The sequence below is a fragment of the Protopterus annectens genome, chromosome 12.part0 (assembly GCF_019279795.1).
Source record: "Protopterus annectens isolate FY-2018-M chromosome 12.part0, PAN1.0, whole genome shotgun sequence".
Classification (NCBI taxonomy): Eukaryota; Metazoa; Chordata; order Ceratodontiformes; family Protopteridae; genus Protopterus; species Protopterus annectens.
In genome coordinates this window covers 875092022-875106144 of record NC_056746.1, presented here as the reverse complement: position 1 = coordinate 875106144, position 14123 = coordinate 875092022, and positions in this window count along the sequence as shown.

Below are 14123 nucleotides of genomic sequence, written 5' to 3'. Positions count from 1 at the left end.
GTCTTTGATTAGAAAAAGCAAAGCAATGGTGAGACTCAAGCATATGTAGTATAAATTCAAAAAACACTGATGATGATTTAGAGATAGCAAATATCTTTTAAGAGCTGTGGTGCTGTAATGACAACATAATCAGACTAAGTAACTGAAATTATTCTTAATGAGAAACAAATTCCATGTTTTGGTGAAGAGCAATTGAGCTGTATGTCTTCATTATGTACATGGCAATTCAACTAATTCCCTTAAAACTAAAATTTCTTTCCAGCTAATATCTTCATATTTTTGGCATTTAAATACTGCCAGATTCTCATTTTATGGAGTCATTTGGTTTCAGGGTCAGCCAAGAATAATGACAAAGTTCCCAGATTGCTTTGTGATACAGTGTGCAAATAAAAGCTGCAGGAATTGAAACTAGGTCTGACAAACAAATTACATCCTTTCATAACCATCCCCAGGCTCTATGTTACAATGTCAGCTTCTGCGCTCATCTTCTTCTCAGTTCTCACCACTAAACTTTCTGACCACAAATAACATAAAAGTTGTCCTAAAGTCATACACAAATGTTTATGGATTACATGCAGGAAAAAAATTCAATATTAGATGAAGTCTGAGGACTATAAGTCTATTTTCATGCAGATATCTTTAGTAATAAAGCTTGTAAAGTCCTGAAATCAATATTTTTGAAATTTTAATGAGTTTGTAAGTTTCTATATTACCTGAGCCAGATTAAGACTTCCTGTTCATGAGAGTGGTAAAGCCCTTTAATCTATGATATCTCCTGTCCATTCTACCCAAGTGTCCGGGTGATTAATAGCTTCACAATAGCCTCTTGTTACTCTACTCTGTTAATTGCAAACTGCAAGTCTGTGAGACCTGGGCAAAAACTATAACGGTATGATTAATTATAGAAGAACATTAATATGTAGAACTCACATCCTACTTGAAAATAATCTAAACTCCAAGAGGTTCCAAAAGCAACACACAGTAGTATATCCAAAAGCAATTTTGAAACAAGCAAGTGCTTCATGTTGAAAGGAATAGCAAAATAGTAATTAGGACTCTAGACCAACAGTCAGTAAAAATTATTGCTGGTTTTATAAAAAAATTAAATAAAATGCACAATAAAGGAAACATTTTGTAGTCAGAATAAAAGGTAATCAATAAAAATGTCAAGGTGCATTTTCAAAAATGGTGATATGGAGCTTACATCACTGTCCATTATAACTGTTTTACAGACTATCCAAAATAATTACCTACAAGTATACAAGACCACCAGTATTGCTTGCACGAACACAGTCACAGACATTTTTGTAAAACATATGCAAAAATGTACAAAAGAGACATACAATATAATATGTTGGCATACAAACAGATGTGATTCTCAATGCTGATCAAAACAAACACAAATGACAACAGAAGTAATAAGCATATAGTCTAAAACAGCAGTTGTTCATTTTCTCCATACCTACCACCCCCACAAACACACCTTCATTACTATTCCCACTCAAAGGGCAAAACAAAGTCAAAGATTTTTTAATTGGGTTGTGCCTTCTGGAAAGCATTTTGTGTTTTGGTATCCTACTGTCATTTATGCAGTCACAATTTTTAGTGTGTTGTAAACACAATGCAATACTATGTAAGTATTTTTGTGCCTTGTATGGTACTGAAAATTGAAAATAAAGGGCAAGACACAACACCATATGTGTTTCTGCTTATTTTGGGCCTGTTCCATTTCAATTTGAACTTTGTATTAATCAGATTCATTAATTATGATTCTCTGATTCATATCATCATCTTCTTTTGGCTGTTCCCATTAGGGGTCAACACAGCGGATCATCTGTTTCCATTTCTTCCTGTCCTCTGCATCTTGCTCTGTCACACCAGCCACCTGCATGTCCTCTCTCACCACATCCATAAACCTTATCTTAGGCCTTCCTCTTTTCCTGTTACCTGGTAGCTTCATCCTTAGCATCTTTTTCCTAATATACTCAGCATCCCTCCTCAGCACATGTCCAAACCAACATAATCTTGCCTCTCTGGCTTTGTCTCCAAACCTTCAAACCTGGGCTGACCCTCTAATATACTTATTCCTAATCCTGTCCACCCTCGTCACACCCAGTGCAAATCTTAACATCTTTAACTCCGCCACATCCAGTTCTAACTCCTGCCTTTTTGTCAGTGCCACTGTCTCCAACCCATATAACATAGCTGGTCTCACTACCCTCTTGTAGACCTTCCCTTTCACTCTTACTGGTACTCGTCTGTCACAAATCACTCCTGACACTTTTCTCCACCCACTCCATCCTGCCTGTACTCTCTTCTTCACCTCTCTTCCATACTCACCATTACTCTGAACTATTGATCCGAAGTATCAAAATGCAATGATGACGTTAAATTTATTTTATGACTTTCCTGCCAGTGTTTTGCCAGATAATATTACATATGTGAATATACACAAAGACCTTGTTTTCTTCTCTATTAGCTGGTGATGCTGTTTTGATAACTAACACACCAGTGGTCTCAAATAACCAGCTCCAAAGCTAAACGCAGGCCTTGAACATCTAAGTCATTGCCCTTGAAATATAGTTCTCGTGCAGCCTTCATGTATGCAGTTTACTTTGGTTGTAACAGCTGTTTTTAATTTGCATGATGGCTACTCTGATTTCCCCATTTTCATTGGTCCACCTGCATTACTGCACTGAACAAATGACAGACAGCTCTTTGGAGTGTGTCATCAGTGAAATAGTTCAAATGCTGGCATTAGAGGCATCCATTCCCTGTGTCCAGAGTGCACTGTTGAGAAAGAAAGTGGCCTGGCTGGTTGTACTATGGCTGCTTTAAAGTTACTTGCAGTAAAGTATTTTAAAATTATCTGAAAGAAGGTTAGCTGGTCTGTAACCAGGAAGAAACCTAGTAATATGAAAATAATGAATGGGGACATGTGTTACCAGCAGTAAGTAAACAACAGATTAATTTGCATATGCAGAGCGACAACTGTATTGCTATCTTTGGTTTGTCACTAGTAATATATGAACTAAGAAAAATTAAGAACAACAGTGTAGTATGTAGATTGAATGAATCATAGACCATGACAACAGTGTAAATGGATAATAGCAAATATATTAAAGGCAAACTTGGTGTTCATCTTGACAAATGCAAAAAAAACTGTGAATATACAAAGCTGAGGTAGAAGGAAGTCTTTCTGCGTGAGTGGTAAGCTCTGAGAAGCCTATCTATCGCTAGAGGAGTGGTTTCCACCACAGGATTTGTACTTTATTGGCCATTTTGGGCTGCTTCTATCCCTTTCAACTTTTTGGCTTAAAAACCCATGTTTGCGTGGGTTTGCACTTGTTTTACCTCAGTGAATCCTGTTTGGGCATCCTGCAGAGTTCTACAGCAGCAGAAAGAAGAGCGAGAGTCTTTGCTTGATCATAAGTACCTGTTTTTCCTTTCTTTAGCTCAGTTTTGCTTGCCGCACTTTATTACAACTATTTTACAAGCTTTATTATTTAATTTAACTGTTTTCTGCTGATTTTTTGCCTGCTGCACTTTATTGTATCATTTTCAACTGCTTTTACTGTTGCAGGCTACATACTCAAGTGCACTAGCCTTTTAGAACCTTATAAGTGAATTCTTTGTTTACTGCATTAATTGTATTTCTGTTTCTGTGACAAAAAATTTTAAAAAAATTCTACTTGCTCGTTTCCTGCATTTTTCTCAAACTAGAATAGTCGGGATCTCAGATTTATTGATTTCAGGACTGTATTTTGTGTTTCTGAGTTGTCCAGAACTTGCTGAGGTAGAAGGAAGTCTTTCTGCTTATCAGTGGGAGTGGTAAGCTCTGAGCAGCCTATTTATCACTAGAGGAGTGGTTTCCAGCTCAGGATTCTATTTTATTGGCCATTTTGGGCTGCTTCTATCCCTTTCAACTTTCTGACTTAAAAACCTGTGTTTGTGCAGGTTTGCACGATGCACAATGCCGCTAAGCTAGGGTAAACTATTACTGGTGCCTTAAAGTCCGCTTTTCAAATTTTCCCTTAGATCTTGCTAGCTTTCATCCCTGAGCACTCTAGACCTCTAGACCCAGCACTTGCTCAAAACCTCTTGCAGCAGTTATTGTAAGTACATCTACTGCTAGTAGCACAAAAAAAACTCCATAAAAGAAACAAAACAGCTTCAGTACTTAAAAGAAAGCAAAACAGCTCCAGTACTTAAATAACTAGGCACATATACAGGCATGTCTAAAGGTAAGTTCTCTATGCTTTTTCCTGTTAACCTGGTGAACCTGGGCATCCAGAGGCAATGTAGCAATTGCCTCATGTACACAGACAACCTTCTCCTTCTACCTCCAAACACATCCACTTGTGAGAGATACATGTACATAGCCAAACTAGAGGTCATGCTCTCTCAAACCAAGACTGGGCTGGCCAGACAAGAGGAGAAGGTTAACACATCACACCACTCACATAGCAACACAAAACACACACACACTTTTGTGGAGGATCTCAATAAAAATCTACCCAAACAACAAAGATCTCTGAGGCATTAATGCAAGCAATCATCTCATCCAATCACAACCCCCAAGAAACATAGCCCACATAAACAGTGTGCCACTCAGCCTAAGCCCCTATGGCAAAGCATTTTACCCAATACACTAGTCATAGGTGACTCAATAGTAAGGCACACTTACGTCCCACTCACTAAGTTGAATAAGGAGAAAGTTACGATCAGCTGCCTGTCGGGTGCCAGGATCCACCACACAACGCACACACTTGAGTCTTTCCAAAACAAGTGCAAATATGGGGGTCTATATTACATCATCAACGTCTTAGGTTGTCGAATGCCTAAACATCGACACCTAAGCATCGACAACTTAAAATCATGAACATCCGCTTCCACACAGGGAAACAATGCCATTGGTCAAATTGAAAAAAAAAATTATACAGAAATCAAGTGGGGGGCTTTGATTGCCATACCCCCTAACTAAATATACCAACTCCAAGATCGCATTACATTATAAACAGGGCAAAATCCACATAACGGCCAAATGACTTGTTTCCCTGTGTGGAAATAGCCGTTCATGATTTTAAGTTGTCGACGTTTAGATGTTGATGTTTAGGCATTTGACAACCTAAGTGGGTTACTATTTAATATAGACCCCAAATATGACTCTGTCATTCTCCACCTTGGTGTGAATGACCTAAGATGTACCTCCCTGGACTACATGAAAAGAGACATGGAGGAGCTCTCGGATCTTGTAGCTCAGGCAGGTATGACCCTAGCCCTGAGTGGCATCCTACCATCGCCCAGAATGATACCACAGTACAAGCAGAAAATGATTGACTTTAACAATTGGCTAAGTTTCTGGTGTCATTCAAAGGGGATCCAGTATCTGTCTGTCTGGGATGACATGATCAACAGACCTTGATGCTTTGCCAGAGATGGCCTGCATCTGTCACCTCTGGAATTCCGGATACTGGGCAAGGCTCTTTCCATCCCTATAGTGCCTTTTTAGGCAATGGCCTGAAGACAAATTTACCACCATAACAACTGCAAGCAAATGCAACCTGAAAGTTATGCTACTCAAAGCTAGAAGTCTAAATCTCAAAATGCACTAGCTCGAGTCACTCCTTAAACTGGAGAACATGAAAGATGGTGGTGTATCCATCTTCATGAAGGATACGCACACCTCCAGATTAGTTGCCCAACACAATGCATCAGAGATACTTCAGGCACAACTAACACTGGATAAAACTGCAATCCAGGTTGTAGCCTGTTATAGAGCCCCCACAATGTCCCAAGACTCCCACTCCACATTCCTGAGCACTCTGGAAAGCATCAAGGTTTAACCTACTACCCTTATACTGGGAGAATTTAACTACCCCTCCATTAGCTGGGAACATTATTCCTGTTCCAACTCATTTGCCCAACAATTTCTGGAATTCATTAATTCCAATGCCCTGGACCAACTTATTCTCACCCCTACCAGAGGTAGAAACATTCTCTACCTGGTCATTACAAACATGGGGGACTGCAGCTCTACACCAGTAATCAACCCTTCCCTGGCTAGATCTGACCATAAGTTAATCACAGTCAATATCCAAATCCCACCCTCACCCCCCATGAAAGAAACCACAGTGAAGAACTTCTCCAAAGCCAATTTTGAGCTTCTAAAGACAGCAGTGTCAGACTTCACTTCATCCATGCAAATGGGGAATGGATGTATGGCTGCTGAATCATACACCAATGCATTGTATGAGCATTTACACAAGTGCATAGATCAGGCCATACCAAACAGAACCAAGATCCTGTCCTCCAAAAACAGGAAACCGATCTGGTGGTCCCCTGCCATTAACAAACTCTACAACAGATGGAAAAAACTGTTTCAGAAAAGGGTGAAGTCCCAAGACCGGAAAAATTCCCTTGTAAGTCTTAGCAAAAAACTGAGATCCCTCGTCAAATCCTCCAAAGCCAGTTCCGAAAACAAAATTTCTACAGATACTAAAGATAACCATATGGCATTTTTTAGCTATGTCAAGAATCTGCATAGCAATACGCAAATGTGTTCTGAGCTACTGCATAATGGCACCACTTATACTGAACCAACAGATATTGCCAATATCTTGGCCAACAGGTTTAGTGCAAACTTTACCCCCCCTTCACCCCGAGAGGGCCCATCCGAATACCTGAGGAATGCCAAATCCCTAATATTACTGCTGCACAGGTAGAAGCCGCACTGTCCAAAGCCAAAAATACAGCTTCCATGGGACCTGATAATATACCTGGCTGTGTTCTACATGAATTACAAAGGGAACTGGCACCACACCTCAGTGCCTTGTTCAACCACAGCCTCACTTCAGGCTTTGTTCCCACCGAATGGCGCACTGTTACAGTCATTCCACTCCACAAAGTGGGAGCAACTACTGACCCTGGAAACTACCATCCCATCACCCTGATTAGCCTAATCTGTAAGGCCATGGAGGGCATCATTATGGACCTCATAAATAAGGATATAGGGTACCTTCAAACCCTGGACCCCTTGCAGTTTGGGTTTGTGAAGGGCAGATCCTGTCTGCTCAGCCTGATAGACTTCTTCAAATCTGTCACCAGAGCAGTCAGTGAAGGCAAGGTAGTCCATACAGCCTACCTCGATCTAGCCAAGGCCTTCAACACCATCCCCCACTCACGGATCATTGATAGACTCACTAACCTAGGCATTAATCCCTACATCATAAGATTGGTTGCCAACTGGCTCATGGACAGAACCCACACGGTAAAAGTATCAGACTCCAAATCCGACTACGAGGCAGTTACAAGTGGAGTTCCACAGGGATCTGTTCTGGGTCCTCTCCTGTTTAGTATCTACTTCTCTGAAGTTCAAGCCAATACCAAGGGACTCTGGTTAACCAAATTCACAGATGACTGCAAACTGGGAGTTATTATTGATTCTCAAGCTGATGCAGACATCCTACAAAAAGGGCTCACAGAAATCAATGACTGGAGCCAGAACCATGGTCTTAAGCTGAATGTTAAAAAGTGCATCCTCATTCCCTTTGGGAAAAACACAGTGCCCATGAACTACCACATCAACGGTAGCCTGCTCAACTCACAAGGTGTGAAAAGAGATCTAGGGACACAGGTAAATAGCAACCTCTTCTTCAACAACCATGTTGCCACTGTTGTTAGAAAGTCCTTCTATGTGGCACACCTCATTACAAAAGGTTTCTCATCCAGGAAGAAAGAAGTCATAATCACTCTCTACTCATCCCTCATTAGACCCATTATAGAGTACAATGCCCCATTCGGCATGTACCTCACTAGACACCTACAACAACTGGAGAGGCCACAAAAATTCCTCACAAAGAGGATCCTAGGACTCAAACACATGCCCTATACAGACAGACTCAAAAAACTCCAGCTTTACTCCATCTCATATCGGCTACTTAGAGGTGATCCCTGCTTGGTATACAAAGCCATGTCTGATCCAGTGCTGCTAGACATGCTTCATCTGAAAAAGTCTCAATCCCTCCTCACCACACACTCAAAAGACCTCAACCTCATCACCAAAATAAACAGAACCTGCTGGAGGGACAGGTTCCTAACCCAGAGACTTCCCATACTCTGGAATAAATTTCCCATCATGTCAAGCAGAGCACTTCACTAGCCCTCTTCAAGAAAAATCTTCACAAGTGGATGGGTAACAGGAAATTTACCCCGGGGATCACTTCAACAGCCTTGCTCGATAGGGGCACAAGGAACTTACGTTTGGCAACAGGACAACTGGGAATATTCTTGTGCTAGGCTTGTATTGGCTGCAGGGCCATTAGCCTAGTACTCACCATTATTGATAGACTCACTAACCTAGGCATTAATCCCTACATCATAAGATGGGTTGCCAACTGGCTCATGGACAGAACCCACACAGTAAAAGTAGCAGACTCCAAATCTGACTACCAGGCAGTTACAAGTGGAGTTCCACAAGGATTTGTTCTGGGTCCTCTCCTGTTTAGTATCTACTTCTCTGAAGTTCAAGCCAATACCAAGGGACTCTGGTTAACCAAATTCACAGATGACTGCAAACCGGGAGCTATTATTGATATTATGAACCACGTATGAACCTGTTTCCAGTGAAAGTAGAAGAGAGATAGTAACATTTATAATGTTCATATACTGGTCCACCCCCACCAAGAGCATGAATTTATGCTTCACACTTCTCCTGTGCATGGGGAGATGTTTGGCCCCTCTGATAGACGGGAAGAGTTATATATGGCCCCCATGTGACTTGATTTTGAGAATCCTATTGCACAACAACAGCACATGACTTCCTTATTATTTCTGTGTCCATCTCACTCACCTTCATAGTTGCTGATATGCAGCCTTGTGTTCTGGTGATAAAATACTAGCTTATGTGTCCCTCTGTGTAGCCCATCCATTGCATAACAAAGGGTAAAAGCAATCCTTCCAATGAAGTTCAGTGATACCATTAAATGTTTGGATATGACTTCTGGATAACTATATATTAATGGGTCCCAAAAGGTACAGAAGCAATATGGGGCAGGAGGGTTCTTCTTCACTTATCATATTTCCCATGAGCTCCTGGGCAATAATGAATCAGAGCGATATTCAACCTCCATCTGTTTCATAAAACAGTGATATTAAATCAAGTGGCCGACTTTCTCTGTGTTTGCAAAATCTGGAGTCCCTCATGCAGCACCCTAATGGAAGAAGGAAGAAAATGTACCAACCCCCAAGGAATTAAGATACATCTGTACATTTGGCCTGTGCCTCCATATGTATCTATCAATAGCTGGTGCCCACAACTACCCTCAAGTCATCCTAGCCCAATAGGCATGACAGCCATATACTACGGTTAACAGCACTTAAATATTTAGTAAGTTAGTTTATTGCGAGAATGAGTGCCTATAAGAAACTTGAGTTTTATTATTGTGTAAGGAAGAATTAAGCATGTTGGCACTGTTTGCACTTGTATTTGTTGTTTTATATGTGCTGGAGTGGATTGCTGTTATTGTGAATCATATGCAGTATTAGCTGGAGCTAAAAACATTATCACAATTACAGAAAACTGTTGAAGAACAAAGAAATGTTAAGTAAATATTATGTCTTAGCTACTTGTGATCCATTTACTGTTTGTAAGGAAATAGTTCCCCTATTTTGCCTAGAGGAGTGAAAAGATATAAAACGGGGCTGAAAATGTTGCAGCATTGTCTTATGTTTTCCTTCAAGCCTACTATTGTATAAAGTAATGAGACTGCAGTGTGTCATTTCCAGGAAGCAATGTGATTCAGTGTGACACACAGAGAATCACTGCACATTTCTTTGGACTGCATTTGTTATTTTAATGAGATAGATTCAAATCTAGATTCTGAGCTGCAAACCATACCAAGATATGAGTATAATGCAAAATGTTGCTGATTGCCACAAGGCAAGTGACACTAAGGATTTTAATCGGCAACAAAAACGCTGCAGAAAAATTTGTTACATCCAAATATATTTAGTCACAGTACCATCATACTTAGCTATAGGAAATTTGCAAAGACAGCAAAGTTTACATGCTTGATATCAGCAGACAGGATCACTGAGAGGTGCCTTTCCCCTTTGTGTCATTGCATCTTAAATCCCCTAATACTCTACTGAAGGAAACATAAAATAACACCATGAATGCAGATGCAACTACCCAAAAGAGAAAAAGTCACATTCATTGGGGAGACAGCAGCATACATGTTGTTAACTTGACCTGGTGTTGTATCAGAAATGACACCAGCAAGGAAACATCTCTCTACAGCATCTATAATCATAGTAATGATTTAAAGAAAATAATGTTCTAATGTATCAAAAGACAGAAAAAAGTAACACTGAGTTCAACTTCCTGTCACCAAACTGCAGCAGACAACGAATTTGCATTTTTCCAGATTCCAGGAAATATGATTCTAATTAATGAAGGGAAGGAAAGTGTCACATTATTAATAAACCCAGAAATGAAAAGGAGTTTGAAATGAAAGTAGACACGTAGATTCAGGCATGGTTTACTCTTTCATAGCTATAACATCTGCAAATGCTATTTAAGTCATTTTGCATGGCTTTGCATTTTCATTTACAAGGTCCATCATTAATTATAAGTGTATCAGGATGTCACAGCCTCATTAGTAGTTAGTTTTAGAGAGAATAATAGTTTCTTAACATTAACATACTTTAAGAGTCTAAACAATAGACCTTCTAATCAGTAAAATTGAGCATCTATTGCAAACGTGGTTGTTACTTTCTCAAAGTAAACAAAACTTTCACCTGTCCCTAAAAATTAAATTAGGTTGAATTAACTTGAATTAACATGAAGGAAGGGAAGCAAATGTTTCACACAATAATATATGATGACTGCACAAACAAAAACATTTTAAGTAATATTCATGTTTTTTATCATAACTGATTCGGGTTTTCTTGACAGCAGTGGAAAGTCCCTCAGTATCATCCTATTCATCAGATAAAGCTCTTCATTCTGCCATTTAAATATGTGATATTCAGCAAGTAGATACAACAGGTCATTTGTTGTCACTGTTCTCATTGTGCTGGGACAACTGCACATTGCACTGGAACCCATCACTCTGAGTCATGCCTTCATTGGCAAATGTACATGATAAGCAATACATATATGACAGGAAAGAGTCTTTTAAGCAAAGGAGACAAATTGCATCAGTGCTTTTCAGAATTTATAAATGTAGGTATATTTATATTCTTATCTTAAATAGGCATTTTCAGATGTTACCTATCAGCCAGCACACCTACATATGCAGATACATTTTCTTCTGTCTCTTTGCTTTCCTTTGCTCATGGAAATTTAATATGGGGAAATGTAATATTAGTAGTTGATTAAACAAGGCCCACTGCACTCTTTAAATATGTTAAAGTATAAATGTTTTCATTTTTTATGGTAGTTTTATCTCTTAGCATGTTGATGTAAAACCTTGGTACAGCAAACCTTGTCAAATAGCAATTTGCTGTAGAGGAATCACTTCTCCCACATTAAGTTTTATAAGGAAACTGAAGAAAAGCATGCACCATAACTGCTGTTTATGCATTATGGCTTACCAGGGCTTCTCATTTTCAAAAGAATATTCCCTATCATTTATACATTTACTGGGAAAGGAGTCTTGCTTTGGAGATGTGAGGACAGAGTAGTGATCCTTCATTTTCTCCCTTTAGTTTCTACACAGGAAAGATGTTCCGGAACACTAGATTATAAAGTGGTAATTTTGTATCATATACATGTAGCACACTTCAGCAGGTTAGCCAATTTGACAAGGTTAGTAACATAGGAAATAGGATAATATGTTATTTTATTTTATTTTATATTTGTTTACCAGAGTAGAACACTGATCAAAAATGGCCATTTACAAGCTAAGCCTGGGATTCATTAGTATGTGACAAAACAGTATACAGTATACATTAGCATGCAACAAAACTATATGCAGAATACAGCTACATTGAAGTTAATATATGTGGTATACGCTAAAAAATCAGCAATCATTATAAATCAAAGGTGTTCAACAGTGGCCCTAGGGCCACAATCCAGCCTGCCAAATCATTTTATCTGGCCCTTGGTATGTCCAACAACATACTGTTTTGAATGGACTGATATAATTTGCACATGGTAATATGGCCCCACAAACCTTGAGAAGAATAGTATGTCGCCCCTGAACTCTTTGGTAAGTGGCCCCTGAGCCAAAAAGGATGGACACCCCTGTTATAAATGTACATATTTACATAAAGAACATAGAAAAGGGAAATATAATTACTAGTGGAGAGAAGAAAAAGAATAGGTGAGGGAGTTTAAGTTGGTAATAGCTTGATATAAGAATCTGTAGGAGGTGGGTGTGCTTTGAAGCAGCAGTGGTTGTAACCGGTGGACAGTAGACAGACCTGAGTTAAGTGAATGTGCCCTTTGGACAGATAGCTGCATTCAGACTGTTTCAATAAATAATTTTTGAACTGTGGCTTGAACAGGGAGTAATTTGTATGTTCAATTCGGTCCAAGGGAAGTGAATGACAAAGTTCAGGTGCAAGCATTGAGAAGCACTGACTAATAGAGTGTGGTCTGATAGGAGGGATTTGTGCATATGGGCCACTTCCAACTTGGCTTCTGAGATTATAGTTTAAGGTGCACTAAAAAATTTATAAGATAGGAGTGTTTTAAAAAAAGTATGGAGCCAATATGATTTCTCTGGCTTACACTGGAAGATAGTTGGCTATGGGAAGAATGAGGTAGTGATGTTTATTCCATGGAGAGTTTAACATGCTTCAACATATTTTACTAGAAATTGTCTGCAAGGTGGCTATGTTTCTCACAGAGATAGAAATAAATAAGAGGAGATCATAGTCAGTTTGAACAATGAGAATGCCTTTGCCAACAGCAGCCCTGGCAGTAGGTGAGAAGAACTGAAATATTTTATTGGCTCAGAAAAGTAAACAGTTGATTGAGGTTGTCTCAAGTCTTTTCAATGTGTTTATGGATATTTAAAGATTGGTTTAGACAGATTCCTAAATATCTAAAATTGTGTTGGTTTCAATGTGATTGTTGTCACAGCCACAGATATGTCACAAGTCTTTTATGGGTGCCAAATAGTATAGACTTGTTTTTTCATGCACTGAGCAGCAATTTCTTACAGCTTATCCAATTGTTTAGCTGTAGGAAGTAATTTTGAAGTTGTGTTTCTATAACATTGTGAGAAGGATCGGACCTATGAAAGACTATATAATAGGCTTATAACAGTAGTGGTAGATGGGGCACATCTAGAAGAAGTTTGTTGATGAAAATTGAGAGCAGAATAGATGCAAGGATGGAGCCCTGTGAAATGCCAAAATGAAAGAAGGCACAATTAATGGGATCAAGTCCTATTTTATCTTGTTAGAGCTTTTGAATAGGAAGTCTTTGAAACATATCGTGGCATCATGGCTGATAATGTTTTGCAGATGAAAAAATAGGACTGAATGATCAGCCATATCAAAGGTGTGGATAAGATCAATGAACATGGTACTGGTCTAATTCCGTTTATCCATATTAGTTAAAATGCTGTCTATGAGAGTACAAAGAGCAGCCATTTTGCTTCTTCTAGCTTAGAAACTATGCCGTTTAATGGAAAGTAAGTGACATTTTTGTGGGTAAGAGGTAAGCTAATTGCAGATATTTTTTTTCTAGAATTTTACCCAGGGTGGGTAGGATGGAAATGGGGCAAAACTGATTGCAAGATGAAAGCCTTGATTGTTTTTGTATAGGTATAATGAAAAGTAATTCCAAGTGGTAAGTATAGTATTGGTAGTTTGCCAGGGGTTGCAGATGTGTTTTATAGGAATGGTGATGAAATATCCATAACCAGGAGTGGATATTGTCAGGTCCAGGGATGAGTCAAGTGGAATTCATTTAATTTAGGATAAATTAGCTTGAACGTGATTTTAGAGAAGTAGAAAGGTAGAAAGAATTGGGGTAGGGTCTCTTTGTTGTATGTTTTTTGTGGGAGTAGGTAAGAGTGTGAGAAGGTTAGAGAATTCTGTGTGGAAGTCTGATGGTGTAAGTTTATCTGAAGGGCAGGATATGTATCTTAGATTTGATAGTTCTT